At 40.2% G+C, this 17326-nt stretch overlaps 1 protein-coding gene across 1 annotated transcript in view; it reads left to right on the top strand.

Annotated features, from left to right (window-relative positions):
- EPHA4 (EPH receptor A4) overlaps window positions 1-17326 on the top strand; it is a 103058-nt gene that overhangs the window by 61253 nt on the left and 24479 nt on the right. The gene's annotated exons all lie outside the window — the stretch shown is intronic.

The following is a 17326-nucleotide window of genomic DNA, read 5'->3' as shown; positions in this document are numbered from 1 at the left end:
CCATCAAACCTGTTATCTTATCGCTCACAGCGTTGATTGCCTTCAAACCCCACAGATGTTGCAGGCATTCAGTACCTTAGAGCATATCTTACAGGGTTATAATTTATCGTTAGACTTACGGTGTATGGGACAATATTATTATTGTATATTTTGATAGTACTGGACTATATAAATATTTTGAATTTGGTTTCCTAGTAGATGCATGTAAAAAATAGTTATGCATAGTCTAAATCTACAAATTTTAGTTGTAGTCCAGGACACTTCAATATCAACAGTGAGAGATACATTCAATTTTGTAGTGACAGTTGCAAGCAAAATTGTCAAGTCCACGGTGAAGCTCCTTTTGAAAATCTGGTCCAGTGGTTTTTGTTCTTTACACATACAGTTGACAGCATCCCTTTTAAATTATGATTCAAAAATTCAAACTATTGCTTTGCCTAGTGAAAAGATGACTAATGGAGAACAGGGGCTATTACAGAGTCTTGGGAGAAAGCTGTGGGAGAATGCTGTCATATGCTATACGAAAAGAGATGACTGAGAACAGCAGCAGGGACAGTGTTTTTGTTCTATGAATGCCTAGCAAAGAGAGTATTTCTGACTGATTTTGGCATGTGTGAGGATTAGTGGATGCATATATGCATGAATAAGTGAGTGGGATCCATCTACCGTGTGAAAATTTTACCATCTTATGCTTTAGTATGCAAACCAAAATCTGATTGAATATGCAAATAAGAATTGATTTTGTTTATTATCCATGAGTAGCAGTTCTTCACATCAGGAAATTTGTATTTTTGCCAACATTACCGATTTTGAAACATGCCCAGTCTATCAAATGCTTCAGAAGGCTCGAGAAAACTACTGGTACAAATGAAAATTAACTCCGAGGTGCCGGTGTTCTGTTCTTCATACGACTTTGTGTGTTCTGCTACATAGAAGATCTAAATAGAAATGTGTGGCCTAAACCTACAGATCTCAACGCAGATAAATAGTTCTTACATATGCAAATAATCCCATTGATTTCAGTGAAACTGTTTGCTTGAGTAAGGGTTTGTAAAGTTGGACCCTTGGGTTTTACAAGTACTGATCAGTTTAATCAGTGTAAATGTATGTCTGGGGTGCATTAAAATTCTTGTGCCACTCATTTTCTTTCACTATATTTCACTATAAAGAAATCATGTCATGATAGAGCACTGCCGCAGGCTTGGTTTTGCTCTTGCACCTTTCTTTTACACTAATATAAAGCTACCTTGGTTTCTTTGCAGTAATTTTTAAAATCAGATTAAAGCCAAGCTCCTCCTTTAATAACGCTGTTTCCCTGTTTTGCTAATAAAAATGAAGCTACCAACACTGAAAACCTGTAAATGTCTTTATTGGTTTTGCTATCTCTGCTTGTGCTTTCCAACATTTGATAGGAAAAAAATTGTTGTTAATGTGTTTCTTTAGATAGTAGTGCTTTTGGGTCATCTGGGGAAATTGCTGAATTGTTTGCAAGAGGTGCATCTTTGAGCTAAATTCAGTAGGGATGATAAGCATGCAAGGGACCAGGAAATCCTGCCTCTTAACAGCAGTCTCAAACTGACCTTCCAAATATGCAACCATGTAATCTGAAGAAAATACACAGAAAGTTTAGAACACAGTTTTTGATGTCAAAATCAGAAATCCGAATATTTGTGTTTGCTTGCATTGGTGCCAGCCCCTATAGCAGGTATGCATTTGGAGACGGAAGGAAAGCAATGGGAAATCAGTTATTGGTATATTCAACACAAAATTGAAGAAACGTGTTGCAATAACATAAAAGGTGCAGTTGAAAGGCACAGGTGGTTTTTTGTTTGCTTTTGCCGTTTACTCCTGGAGATAATGAAATGAGGCAGTTTACTTTCCCCCTTTGTTTAGAAACTCTTTTCAGTTTCCAATACTGTAGAAGAATATTTAAATGAAAATAAGCTTTTGCCATTCAAAGTAGGATCAAAAAGCATTTCAGAAAATATTTTTCCTTCTTTTGAAAAGGTCTTGGTTTTTATAGCTTGCATTTTTAAAAATTTTTTTCTTTCTTTATTCTTTTTTTTTTTTTTAGAGAGAGCAGCTAAATTTCAGGCTTTGAACTAAGTAAAAATCTCCTAATGAAATACTTCAGTGTTATGACAGTTTAAGAATTTTGAATGGTAAATTCAACTTGCTATTCTACATGTTTAGTATAATAATTTTTTTGAGATTTTTGAAATGGGAATCGCCACTCTTTTCCTATATAAGATTAAAAAGAAATTTAAAAAGCAAAGGATGGAACACTGAGCTGTTGAAATTTTGAGCCAGCACCCTTAGCACAATGAGCACTGGGAAATGCTGATATTAGGAGTCTCCACCAGCCGTGGTGACTTTTGTGGCTTTCTGTTTTCAAATGAAATCAGCACTTTGCCATCTTTTAAAAATGTGAAATGACTTGTGGAAGAGATGCATACTGGCAATTCTCATGCGATGCTGCTAGGAGAAGCTAATTTCAATGGGAAACTCTTACCAGGCAGTTGACTGAATAGCTCAAAAAATCTCCAGGCTCTTTTTTTTTTTTTTTTTCCCCCTAAGGATAATGCTGTGAAGCTGTTCAAAATTAAAAGTAAATCTCTCAATAAAGAGACCTTGTTCACAGCAAGCAGGAAGCTTTTGGGTTTTTTGAAAAGGCAAATTTATATTTTTATTAAAGAATACAGCCGAGCTGTTTAGGTCTCCAACCTGATAGGCAGGGTCACTGTGTACATGTCCGAGGGGCAGCACCTCAAGGACAAGGTTTTGCATGGATGCTAAAGGCATTCATAGGGCAGGGGAGGGGGGAGAAGCCTACACGAGCTCTAAATGAGATTTAAAATCCAAAGTCATTGTGCTGCTTGCTTTGCTCCCTTCTTTTTGTTTAGAATTTATGAAGGATAGGTGTCTTCTTGCTTCTTTGCTTATTGGAGTTATAACGGTTGATATTTCTGATATTTCACTGCCTGGTGATTTGTTACCTTGCTAGGTTACCTTGGGCTCAGTGTTTCCATAAGTGGACCAGCACAGCTAGATGGAGGCAGGATGTGCCAATTAGGATGAAAAGACAGTATAAATAAATAAACTTACTCTTTCTCCTATTGCATCAGGCTGGATGTTTTCAAGCTGCCTGAGCTCAGGATGAAGAATTGATCTTTCTTATGCATATCTCAGGCTTTCTGTCCCATTTTTTCCTCTTTCTGTTCTCACTCCTCTCCCCGGCTCCTTTGTCTCTGCGATCCCCACACCTTGCCTGTCTAGCTGTCTGTTCGCCTGTCTCAAAGCTGCTGCATCTGGGAGGCAGAGCAGTGTGGCTGGCTGTGCTGCAGTCCTACCCCCCTCTTTTGTATATTTCCCCGGTCCCTCACCATCACTCAGAACCCTGCAGTTGTTCAGGATCTGTTTCCAGGCAGGAACTAAAATGGGTCACAGTGCCACCAGGACTTGAGCACCACCAAGAAGACCCGTGTGAATCGAGTATTCTTCCGGGACAGATAGCAGTTGTGGTGATCAAACTGTGATGAACCCAAAATATTGACATTCAGTGCAGTGAAGGAAAATGTCAGCTGTTACTGAGTTTTATTTAGCCTTTAGGTTTGTGGTTGTCTATGTTCTTAATTCCATTCCTGAAAGGAATAAAAAATCTGAAAGATCCTGATCCTTTGCGGATGATTGTGTTTTAAGTTAGAAATGGCGGGAGGCCGGGGTGAAGAAGTGGGAGTTATTTGCTTCCAGATGACTCACCATTTCTACTGGACTTTTTGGTAGGGGAACATATATCCCCATTTTGTATTTCAGGGTCTTCTTTGAAAGCCCATGTTTCCTTTCAAATACTAATTAGCATTCCTCACATGTTGTACAGAACAGCACAGCAAATGCATACAAGGTCTTACATTCTGACAGTGTGGTTTAGCCTGTGCAGAGCTAAATTTACAGTCCGTAAAAATTCATGGACATACATTGTCCTTGGTCAGTGTGGACTCCTCATATCGACAAAGTAATAGTTGCTCAGGTAGATCAAAAGCAACACATGCCAAGGCCAGGAAACCTAAGGTTTTCAGTATTTTCTTTTTAATGTGCTACTTTCCTGGATATTTATATCTATAAAGAACTGCTCTGTAGTGAAACATCAAAAGACATTGTGAAGTAGATTTCAATCACAGAGCTTTCTTGAGGCAACTGAATGAATATCCTTAAACTAATACTGGAAAATAAAATTAACAGATACTCCAAAGATCGATTGATCCATCTGATTCTCTAAACCCCATCACATTTAGTCCTGATTTCAGTATAAATAACAGTAAATAATTTCTGTTTGCTGAGAGTGAACATAATGGGGTTTTATGGTTTTTTTGTAGTGATATTTATGTGCATATTGAGAATCTTATCGATAGGTGGTAAATGAAGTTAATTTTGCTTTCAAAAATACCAAGGTCTGTAATTGTTCAGACTGCTATAGATGTATGTTAAAGTCTTGCAAAAATCTTCCTTTTTTTTAGTGCAGTCCTGGTGATGAGCTGTTTATTGTTGTGTTGAAACATAATTTTGAAGGGCTGTGTAACCCCAAGGAAGATGTCATCTCCAAATAGCCAGGGAAGGAGCTCTGTGAACCTGAAGACAGGATTCATTACACAGTTGTGTCACAGTTTTACAGACCCTCTAAAATAGCGTAAGCTGGCAAAATAAGTCGTTTTCTGGTCTGACATCAGCCTTCCCTAGTGCTTGCTGAGGGGGTCGGGAGGCTCACGCATTTCAGCTCCCCTTTCAACGGCTGGTGGGTTTTCCAGTCCAACTCCCTGCCTGGCTCCCTTCGGGGGTGCAAGGATGGTGCTGGTGAGGTGTAGGTCGTTGTGGTGGGCAGGATTAAGGTTCTGGGACCAGCTGTTACTAGATGAGTGTTTTGGACCAGTTGGAAAGTGTTGAGGTTTGCAGCAAGTTGGACGGCCCAGACTGGAAGATATGAAAGTGGGCGAGTTTGTGTCTCTGCCAAAACAGGAGTGAGTGGCACGCCAGGTGCTGGGCACAGCAGTACCTGGCTGTAGCCTTCCCAGACATCCACTCAATTCGGGGTTTTTTTTTGGGTGGTTTTTTTTTTTTTTCAAAGTACTTGCTACCAGCATGGTCCCACCCTTTCCAGTTACTTGTTCCCTGCAGCCAAAGGATACAAATAGCCTGTTCCAAGAGTCCTTTTAGAGGCACACAAACCTAGGAGGAAACTCGTGCATGTAGCTGGGTGTGTATAAACAGTCACAGCCCCCTGGCCACCCAGTTCCCTAAAAGCCTGATTTAAAATAATCTCTTGGCAAACACCTGGATACATGCCATATGTCCAGAGCATGGGATGTGTGTGTGATACTTCTAGCTGCTGCATTCTTTTTTTTTTTTTTTTTTTCTGCAAAATGTCAGGATAATGGAAAAGGGGAGTTGCAAAGGGGTGTTTTTATTTTGCTTTAAAGGTGTTTGTACTAAGGATGATGGATCAGTAGTCTCCTTGTTCCTCAAATGGAGCTGTGTCAAGTGTGAATTCAACAGGGAAAGAGATTCAACACTAGTAAGCAGGGACTTGAAAGAGGGGTGATCCGCAAGCGTGACACTCCAAGTGATTTGTTGCAGCATCTTGCAGGATTCCGGGCTAATTGTATGCAACTTGCTCATTTTGAATCTAAAGCAGCGTGGTTTCTAAGGCTTCACATTTATCTGCTAGACACAAGCAGCAGTCCCCCACCATATGCACATTTTCAAGCAGAAGGGTTGGGACAAATTATCAGCTGCTGTAAGGTTTCACCTGCCACAGTCGGTGAGGTGACCTCCCAGGTTGTGCAGGACAAAGACCTGCCTCCTTCTTCCCTTGCTTTTGTTTCTCTCAGGGAGTTGTGTTCTCACTTAGCTGTCTGAAGATTTACGTCGAAGGGAGTTACCACAAGGACTTCTGAAGCAAACCAAATAATGTGTTTTGGGAAACCACAGACCTTTCAAATATAAATGTGGTGGGAGATCCAGAAAGAAGATAAGTGATCCCAGTGCACGAAATTTGGGAACTGCATGGAATCAAACAGTTAAGAATACTTTTGAATGGGCTGATTTCAGAGTTGAGTGTGAGATTTCTCAGAGCCTAAGAGGTGTCATGTGTTGACCGCTTCAAATTTCTTCTACTGCACGTTTAATTACGTGTGTAAGATAATGTGTCTGAGTAAGGAGCTTCTCCAAGCTGGCAGATGCAAGTGGGAGTTTCTTATTAATAGCTCTGTTTGCTTGGACAGGCTTTACTGATGGTCTGTAATAAATGCTTAGTTATAAGCATACGTGCTCCTGTCTTAAAAACAAAACCGGGAAAACTATTGTTGGGATGGATTAAATTATTATTTTAAGGTAACTACAGTTTTCAATGAAGAAATAATAATTAAAGTAACAACTGCCTGCTTGCTGGCAAAGCTGTCTGCACCACCCATTTCCATGAATTTGTATTCAAGGTGGGGGATACAAGGCTTGGTCGGAAGGAAAAAAAAAAAAAGTGCTTTCTAAAGATCCTTAGTAAATAACCAGCTTCAGGGTTCAGCGAACAGCTTAGACAAGTTGCATGTCAGATAGAGCCAAGAAGTAAGTGCAGCATTTAAATAGAAGTTTGGTCACACTTTTAAAAAGATCTCATGGCTTGCTATGGAGAATGTAGGCTAGTTACATATCCTCCTGGGGAAAAAGGCATTTAATTTCAGGACTGGATAGCATTGATCATATTTAAGTTATATAAATTTACTTTTAGGAGGAATCAAATCAGATCAAATTCTGGTCTCAGTGATGCTGGTACAGATGAATAGTTACCAAACTGACAGAGATGAAGATATGGTCCTGCAGCTTTCATTTGCTCTGGACTACTTAACTGCACGTTTCCTTTCACTGGTAGTGCACTGACACATCACATTCATAAAGCATGCTGTGTAGTCTGAGCGCTTCCCTTAAAAGATTTCCTTACCAATTGTTTAATGTAGAAGGAGATTTTGCCCAAGAATGTTTGTGGCTACCAAATGTTTAGATGGGCTTCTAAATCTAGTTGTTTTTGCAGCTGACTGAATTAATTGGAAAGCAGCCAGAGAGACAGCAGAGTCCAGTCTGTAGTTGAGCAACAATAAAAGGCTTCAGAGAACTTTATCAAAGCTTCCATTAACCCCCTGCTGATGTCCTCAAACAGGATTTTTTTTTTAGAGTGGAAACACAAAAGCTAGGCTGCACAACTGCCCCTGTGTGTCCATTCAAAGGTTTTAAATCTGCACAGTTACTAATTAAAATGCCATGCAGAGTAGCACAAATAAACATCGCTAGACCCTGAAGCTCAAAGTTTCTGTGCTGGCTCATAGTTTGGAGGGCAGGATGCTGAACTGACCCTGTAAGGTTCAGATAGTCTGTCCTGTTACGAGGAGTTGCAAAACGTGTGTCGAGTCCATCTGTATGCATGAAATCATACTCCTAGAATGCCATCCCAAGGCAGTCCGCTATTTTTATTTATTTTTTGCATAGCGTTGCATTAAACCATGAGGACTAAATAGAGCTGTGGCATGCCTGCTGGATCTCTATAATCATGTTTGCCAGATTTTGGCAGAGATCAAAATGCTGAGCACACGAGTGAATACTGCTCCTTTCATTGAGAAATGTCACTTCAGATTTAGCCCCACGTGTGAACTGGTGTGCAGGGAGCGCTTTATTATTATGGCAGGGCTCCAGTGGGCTTCCCCTCCCAAACAAAGCAGGCAAATGTGTAGCCTCTATCTGCATCTACTTGAAGGATTTCATGGCGTCTCCTTAGATTAAGGTAATCTGCCTTCACTACTAAATTCAAGAACCAGAGACCCAGAACTCTGAGTATTGCACTTCAAGAATAGATTTGGTGTTTCTGAAAGTTGTGATTTGTACACTGGTAATAACAAAACTTGTCTGTGGTTTTGGATTTATTTTTTTAAATACAGTCTAGAGATATGTAGGAAGCTCAAGCATTTGTATTTTATTCCTCTGGTCATTTGTATGTCAAAGCGTCCCTTACGGAAAAGTCCTACTGTTAATTTAAAAGGAAGTGGTAACTTTTGTCTCAGCCTTCTGAACTGTTCCTGTAGAATTTATTAGGATTTTTATCTCTGCTATCGAATTCTATCACCTAGTCTTAAAAAGATGATTCACTGATTCTGATTTTTTTATTAAATACTTCTACTGTTCCATGAAATCTCTTTGGTTTTGTCTGTATTAAAATCCGTTGAAAGTATCCATGGATTATTACAGATGAAAAAACCCTTAAACTGTAATATACTTTGGATATAAATGTCTTTCAGTTCCACAGATTACAGAAGACTAAAAGGAAAGCAAGGAAGTTTTTAATTAGCTTTTTATTATTTTTAATTTTCTATGTGCTGTTAAATGGTCCCATCAATAAATAATAAAATAAGATGGTTTTGGCTAAGTGAAGTAGGAAGGTACAGTGGGCTGGAAGAGATGTCTCATATATGAATCGAGTTTTGTGTGGTGTCCATTTATTTTGGCAAAGAAATAAAGGCATGATCTCAAGACAACCCACTACAACGGCTCCCTGGGAAGATTGCACTTGTCTCGATAACATACTGCATTTTTTAAATCTGTCCTCTGAATCAGCCTCAATTTATCTTTCTTAGCATAAAAGGGAATGCAGATGGAATGGCTGCAGCCTCCCTTGTAGTTTATCAGGATATTGTGCATGCACATAAATAAGATAGAAAGTGACTGGAATGTGTGAGTGGCTGAGTGTTAAAGCCCGTGTTTTTCAAGCTCCCTGGATGTTCTGGGACAAGGTGACCAAGGGAAGTCATGTAGGAGCTGCAGAGATTTGTGGGCTCTCCATGGTACTCCAGACATGATGTGCAGACTCAGCGGTGCCTTTCCAATAGCATTTCAGCTGTTCGCTCTCACTGCTGCCTATGCTCTAATCATGCAAGTACTGGGAAGAACTGGTTTGAATAGAGTGGACTGGGCTCAAAAGGCCACTCACTACAGCACCACTTGCAGATGTGGCATTTTTCTTTAACCAGAGAATATTTTTATTTATAATTATTACACCAACAAGCTGCAAACATCACAGGTTAGAGGGGCTCTGTAGCATAGGAGTTTCCTGGATTATTTTCAGTCCGACTGATCCTTAAACAGAAGTTGACAGCTTCATCTAGATCAAATGAAAAGATAATAAAAATTTGGGGCCTGTTGGTGACAAAACTGAATGAAAACCCATGAACCTTACAGGGAGGAGAGACGTAACATTGAAAAGTGCTTTGTGTGCTGTTGGAAGAAGAAAGGATTTTTTGATTGCAGGTTTTGAATGAAGATCGTATTTTTCCTTGCAGTCTCATCCTGTGCATTTCTTAGTTCCACCCTTTAAATACCCCTTGGGGCCCTGGGCTCAGAGGGAAGGAGTGACCTGCTGCAGAGATCTTCTCATCAGGAGTTGGGGTGGGCTCTCAGTGTTCTGTCTGCTGCAAGTCTGGGGCTGAAAATGAAGGTCCACACTCAGGATACAGACCCATCTATGCAATTGCTGAGCTAATTTGGGATTATTGTTTTCAAGGGCTTTTATTTTCTGTAGTTCAGTGCTCCTCCAGGAAATAAACGTGGCTGATTTCTTTGTATTTTTTGAATCTTCATAACCTCATGAGGTTGATTTTTAATTTTTTTTTTTAAAAAAAATTTAGGATTGAAATTGTTCAGACTTTGTAATTGCACTTGCATTGCACAGGAAAATTTACCAATTATCTTTCTGACTGTTTTCCAGTGAGGCAGGCACCTTTAATATTTCATTGGTTATTCCATTTGGGGTTTTTCTAATTGACACAATTTTTAAGTGAATAATGCACTAGTTTTCAGTATCAGGCATAAAACCAAAATAATAAAACCCCTTTGTAAGTTTAATTATGTGCCACCTATGATGTAATTGGTTACTGACGTCATGAACTAAGATTTTAATTTTACAGTTAATGTGTTTCATAAAGCTTAAGACTCTTCCCCAGTTTGGCCCTCGATCACTTTTTTTTTTTTTTTTATTTTGCTAAACAGCAAACTTCAGGTAGCTTTGCTTTTTGCAGCAACACTGTGTGCAGAACGTGGTTTTCTCTCTCATTGGGTCTATTAATGATTTTTCATTTCCTCAAGAAGTCTGTCTGTTGTGGAAAGGGAGCTCAATCTAGTTCCAGTGAGAGGACCTGGTAGAAGAGCTCCAAGTGTGAGAGTTAGGCGTACTGCAGTCTGATTTTCCGAAGCACAGAGTATCTTTTTCCTCTGAAGAAGAGGAACTTTGATGGGGAGTATGGCAGCATGTCTTGCATTATCCTGGAAGAACTGAGGATCTCCAAGTGCTGTCAGATCAGTGTCCTTCACAAAGTGCTGCTAACATGAGCCCAGAAAACCTAAACTCTTGAGATTGAGTCAAGGTTTCTCAATAGCCCAGAGGCAGAGACCGTATCATGTCGAATCCATCTAACCTTTGTACAGAAGGTACTTTACTGGAGTTCCAGCTGAATGCTCTGAATATCAACTATAATTAAAATTTATAGGTCGTTCGGCTGAAACGTAAATACATAAATGCAACCTTCTGCACCAGCCTCTTATGTGCGATGAAGCTTAAAGTAAATAAAGGTGAAGTTCCTTAACTTTGGTGACTTTGAAACAATTTTTTACTCTCAAGTGTTAAGACGGGAATTGTGATTTTTTTATTGTCAGGTGAGTCCTGGGTTTTGATTCTTTTGGGTGTCACAGGCTCAAGAAGGCATGTTTGAGACCCAGCCTACAGTTGCTGTTGGAGCTGTGTATCACAGTTGAAGTAAACTGTTTATAATTTTATTCTTTTTTCCTCCGAGACTCTTGCCATTTCTGACTTTGAGTGATTGATCTGAGAAACCCAACCTAACTCTCTGCTATTACCATAGCACTTCAGAAGCCAGGATGAGACAATGTGGCCACATCTATTTATTAAAATAGTAAATGCTGCTTTAGCAAAATGAGTCATAACATTTCTTTGTTTTGTTTAGAAGATACTTCAGTATTTCCAAAGCATCTATGTAGCATGTAGGGCAGAGGCTTTTATTTGTCTGGATTTCAAAAAAGGCTTTTAAGCAACTTTTTTTACCAAATCTAATATTCTTAATGCTGGAAGTAAGTGACAAAGGAAATTATTTAGCACGTGTATATAGCATCTAGACATCCATATTTCAAGTAAATAAAAGTAACTGTGCAAGAATGAAGGAGAACGGCATTAAGAGATGTGCTGGCTTGGGTACCAAATCACACATTTGCTCCATAGTGGGTTAAGCTTTATGCCATGACTGTTGGCGTAACCACGTGCTCAGGTGGCTTGGTGGTAAGTATAAGAACAGACCAAGGAGCAGAAATGAGGTTTTCTGTTAATAGATATCGACATGAGGCATCAAGTGAGAGCTGTCCTTTGCAATGTGAGACAGAGGGTTGCCCCTTTGGGATATTAATAGAGGAGGGTCAATATTTTTGGTATCATTTTACAGATTCTTGATACGCTCTTGTAAGTGGTCCGAAAGCTGGACACAAGAAGTGGTTTGCAGGGCACAGATACAGTAAGTTATTTCATTGGTCCTGTACAATTTAAGTACAGCTCTTGCTCCTCTCATCTGTTGACTTATGAAGTGTATGCCCACATGTCTTAACTCCTCTGACTGTGGGCAGGAGAATGGGAAAATGGGAGGAGGAGTAGCTTGATAGTTACTTGTCTTGAGGAAGGGCTTAGAGAATGGGACAGGGGTCTCAATTTGGGGGCATCTGATGTGCCTTTGAGGGTAGCTTTGATTTCACTGTGGAAGGGGCTAGAGGGGGAGTGGAAGAGTTTGGAGTTTGTTTCAAAATGACAGCTTAGCAGATCCTCCTCCTATGAGGTGAAGGACAGGCTGTTTCTAGGGAGGAATTAGCTCTGGTGGCTACCTTGGGCTTCCCAGGAGGAACAGCAGAGTGTGTGGGTGAGGCAGAGTTGCCCTGTGGGGTTGGTGGTAAGTGGGTCAGATTGCTCCAGAGCACTTATTTTGAGTGTTTGGGGAATGCCTCGTTTCTAGCATTATTATCGGTTTTAATAATTGGAGGTTATGGTCTCTAATTTCTTATTCTGGCTCTGCCAGAGCCTCTGTACCCTGGGGTGCTATACATTGTGTCCCAGCATCAGTGCTTTCTGGCAGACTGTGCTTGCTGGACCAGCATCTGGGAAGTAAGAGGATGATTACAGCATGTGTTTCCCAGAAGTGTTCAACCCAAATTTGGGTTGTAGGATCCTGCCTCTAAGTGTGACTGGTCTAGACCCTAAAGGAGGGCTCTGAGAGAGACAGCAATCTCTCTTTGTCTGGACTGCATGACCTGTTTTCTCTGCTTCTCTCAGTCCAATATAATGCAGTGGAGCATCAGTGCTGGCTTCTTCAGGCTACAAAATTTATTGTTGTTTACATTGGGTCAGATTCTAACCTCAACTGGAGGGAAGAGTAACTGCAACATGACCTGCTTTGTGACCAGCGGCTCCAAACCTGCTCAGGTCAGACAGCTGCTGACTAATTTCCCATCTTAACAAATTGCTTATAGCTCTAGAGTAACTCACAGCAGTAAGTACATTCATCCTTCTTGTGTTAATAGAAATGTTTTGGTGCTGTTTTTTTTAAAGTGATTGTAATGTTCAGAGGGATTTTTATAAATTGCCTTCCAACTGAAAGACTTGTTTTCCTGTTTGTTTTAAACTGTCATTTATACATACGGGAAATACACGGTATTCTGCCGTGTTTCTGTTGGCAACTATTAAGTTATCCTTGTCAGAACATGCCAACAGGATTTCTTAGCAAGCTAGCAGAAAGGAAACAAGCAGTTCTCAGACTAAACAGACCCTATGCTTGAGTTGTAGTACAGATCTCTTGCTGAATGCTAGGTAGATCCTATAGTCTTTTGGTTTAAGGCAATCTTTGGGATTGCAGGTTGCAGATTCAGATCTTTGGAGTTAGTCCAGACCTGTATTGCATTAGCTGACATCATTATTTGGCCTTCAGAACTGAAGGGCCGGTACCTTAAAATAACGTACTGCTGTCAAGAGCTGGTCCTCAGAAATTAGTAGCCAGAACAAGCCATCTCTTGGGTGTGCAAAATCTTCTTCGTCACCCCTGTCTCATTGCAGTTCCTGATGTAAACCACAGGGAACTGTGGTCAGACCTCAGCTCCTGTAATTGGTTTGATCTAAGTTAGAGCGGTTCTGGGATGCTGAAGTAGTCTGCACTAAAACTGACACAGAACTGGATGTGCAACCCAGAAAATACACAGGCTCTTCGTGGATCCTCAGCAGCTACATGTCTGCAAGAACTGAAGCTGGAATAGGGTGGTAAAAATACAGCACTCTGATAATCCTCAGCTACTACTGTTTGTTGCTGCTAACAGCCTGGGTTTTCCTTCAAGCTTTTGATTTGATGCAAGTCAGAGCCAGTTTTTGTGGTTTGGCAAGATTTGCAGCACAGGTTCTTTTGGGAGAGGCATGAAATGAAAATTTTAAAATGGAGGAAACGTTTAAAACATAATAATGCCATGTTAGCAGTCTTTAAAATCTCATTTTCTAGCCCCTTTCTTTATGAACACATCATTACAAACATAACTGATGTGAGCTGGTCCTTAGGTTTGAGAGTTTGTCCCTTGTTTTTCTCAAAACTCTTTGGCAGTGACTGGGTTGTGGAGACTACAAAGAAAGGGAAGATCACTTGTGTCTGTCATTTTGGGATGAAGTTGTCCTACGAGAGTATCCTGTGGCCAAGCTGGTGGTTTTCCTGAGCAGTGTAATTTCTAGTAACAAGGAGGGAGAGTTTAGTTCAGAAGTATTACGGCTGATTGAAGGGACTGAGAGAAAGAGGGCAAGCTCAGCTGTCATGCTGCTTCATGTTGTGTCGGCCAGGATTTTCAAGTGTGGGTGGATAACCTTGGGCGCTTTACTTTAGTGGCGTAGATTTAAAGTGTTTGCTTTAAATGCTGAAGCTTGAAAATGCTGGCCTGAATCTTGGCGTGTCTCAGTTTCCAAGCTGGGAGGTGTTCCTCGCCAGCCGTCATTCCTGGGGGAGGGAGAGGCAGACGGTGGGAAGACAGAGGACTTGGGAATGTCTTGGGAGGCTTCCAGTGGCTCAGTTGAGCAATGAGGCCTCTAGATCCTTGTCCAAGTCCTAACCTGGCCCAATCATCACTAGTACAAATGTTTGCTCCACTTGTACAGAGGGAATAATGAAAAAAAATAAAATATGCATGTGATTAGTTTTTAAAGTGCACATCCAGACTCTTGCTGGTCCCTGGGAGAAAGGTGTAGCTGTCACACTGGCAGTGAAAAACGGGAATGCCAAACTCTAGCTCAGTTCTTCAGATGAGCACAGACGCCTAATCAGTGTGCACAGAGGTTCAAATGTGCAACAGCCTTTCATGTGCTTATCCTTATGTATGTCTCTAGCTTATACATATGCTATGCATATGTTTGGAAATTTGGTCATGCTATAATGCATTCTCCTTTGTTTGCAAAGCCATTTGCCAGGAGTACTTGGAGCACAGGGATGGTGTTACTCAGAAACAGGAACATTTCTCCCTGGACAAGAGAGAGGAGTGGGTAAAAGGCCCAAGGGACAAAAGGGAAGCAGAACTGAACACCAACACTTTAGGAAAGAGCAGAAGTGCTTTCTTTTAATTTATTCTGGTACTTGTAACTAAGTAGGGCTGGATACTTAGCCCTTTGCTTGATTGGAAGTCAGTGCAACAGCTAGTAGAGTTATTTGCTCTCTTACATGAATAAAATTACTAGAATCTGGCCCGGAGAATGTTGCCTTTAGAAATAATTAAAAACATATTTGATTCTCTGTGTTGTATATCCTTTTCCTGCTGTGAGATTATTTGATAATATAATTTACAAAATCCCATGTAAAAACTCACAATATTACAAGGTAAATATTCAAAGAGAAAACCTGAAATGGGCAAGGTTCCCTTAAATGTATTTTGTTCCAATGAAGAGAAGATCTTTTATTGCATTGTTTTGATTTCTAAGAGGACTTTTCTTTAGCGTTAGATTTCTCAGAAATCTCTTTTTTTGTTGTTTTTTTTTTTGTTGTTGTTTTTTTTTTGAGTAATTAATACTGGAGCAGGCTTTTAGTATCTACCCTGGAAGGTAAAAACCCTTAATCACAGTAACATCATTAGTGCTTTCAAGCATTTAATTTTGATGCTTGACAAAATGCATAGCCATTGATAAGAACGAATAAGTGGTGTTGTGTGCAATTGAGGGGAAAAGGAAAAGCATGAAAACCCCTAAGCTTCAAGTAATTAAATTTAAATATGTTATTTGAATTTAGCTGAGATAATGTACAAACTGTGGGTATATGTTTCAGTCAGTGAAAGACCCCTTGAGTAAACATGATCCATTTAAATTCAAATCATGGGGAGTGGAAAGTAAACCCTGCTGTGGTTAAGAAGGCATCTTCACTAAAACATTGGGCATTGTGTATCTTTGATATCCAAGTACTCATGTGTTGCAGTTTTACAAAGGGCTGTTTCCACTCATGGATGCCTACATGCCAGAGACTTTATTGCATCTATTTATTTCCTGGTTTTTTCCTCTCCCCCGCTCCCCCCCTAATTTGAACCAGTAATGAAAAACTGACACTCTGCTTCTGCCATCTTTTAAAGTGCCTCAAAACTGTTGCAATTCAGCACTTATTAGCCTTGGGATATGGCTTTATGGGATTTGGGTGAAGTTTTTGTAGTACATCTGTGCTCTTTCTCTCTCTGTAGGCCACAAGCTCAGAACCGCAGTAATAAAACTACTAGTAGGTGTTTAATGGCAGGTTATTGAGGAAGTAGATAAAAGAAAATTGCAACATTCACATCAGTAGGGAGTGGGGTTTTTAAGGGAGAGGAACTGCTGAGCTTTGAACTAGGGAAAGTTACACTTGGTGCTTTTGTTCAAGGGGTCCCCTTTTTAGACACTGAAATACCTCGTCATTGTTCTCTGTGAAATGGGCTGTTCTGGTAGAATTGGTGCTTGGTATGTACAGTCTGCGCGTGTGTGGCAGAAAACTTGCAATTGTAATCAATGATGATTGAGAAACAAGCTTTTGCTTAGTGTTCCTTTCCAAATACCAGGGAGTAGGGAGGAGGAAAATGCAAAATGCAAAGTGAAAGAAAAAGTGATCTCCCACTCTATTCCAGAAGTATTGTGTGATCTTATTGCAAGTGTCTTGTGTACATTATTCTTTTTGGTCAAGCTGTCCTCAGTATGTGTGGGAATATGTGTATATAGTGAACAGTTAGCCCATGCACATATAAGATTCTGTCTTTTATTCTGCTCATGATCCCAGCATTGTTTTACAACCTGTTACACTTTTATCTTCACATCATCCCTAAGAGGCAATTTAAAGACAAAAGGGAAAAGAGTGAACAATGTAAATAATTTGCAGAAGCTCACCCAGAAGTCTGTGACTGCTGCCTGGATTACTGTGACGAGCTGGCAGTGGTGATGTCCTCTTTGTCCCAGATTCCACTGACCGGACTCTTACGCCCTTTTGGTAATATATGTCCAAGGAGACTCAGACCTGTGGTTCTTCCAGAAACCCAGTTTCAACTACTCAGGTCAGCTGGTGGATCCTGGAAAACAAGGAAACAAATAAACCTGATTTGTAGGGCTATTTGCAGAAATAAGAGAGAATTGGTAATGGAGGATTTTATCCATACAGTGGGATAACTGTAGTGCTCCCTGTGGTTACTGAGCCCAGTTCCTCAAGGTCCACAGAGCTGCAGATCACCATCCTATGGCATAGACAGTTACAGATCTGTGCTGCAGAGATGTCAAAGAGCTCCTGGACAGCCTCTTGCAATTCTAGTATTTCCTCCTGTAGTTGACCTTCTGCCCTCTTAGGATTTCTGTATAGTGTATGGAGAGGCAAGGTGTACAGTCAAAACAAAAAAACTCGGAAACAAATTGCTTATCTGCAGAGTAGAGGACAAAAGAAGAGATTAAAAGTTAAGTAGCATGAATTTGCCTATAAAGGACAGGAAGGAAAAAAATAGGGCCATTCTTACAATTGTAATCATAAGGAGTAACAAAGGAGTTGATGTACAAGTCCTCTTTGTGTCCTGGAGCCCAGGAGCAGGTTCTTTATTCCAGTATGGTGTAGTGCCTAAGATCAGCTGTCTATTTTAGAGAGACATGAGAAAGCACTTATTAAACTATATAAAGCTAAGCATCTTTCACAAGAAGGGGTAGTTAATATATATTCTTCTGCTGCAAATAGCCATTTTGCAA

Source organism: Leptosomus discolor, chromosome 7 (genome assembly GCF_034619465.1).
Source record: "Leptosomus discolor isolate bLepDis1 chromosome 7, bLepDis1.hap2, whole genome shotgun sequence".
NCBI lineage: Eukaryota > Metazoa > Chordata > Aves > Leptosomiformes > Leptosomidae > Leptosomus > Leptosomus discolor.
Note: the sequence above shows the minus strand (reverse complement) of the source record. Positions and strands in the feature narration are given on the sequence as shown.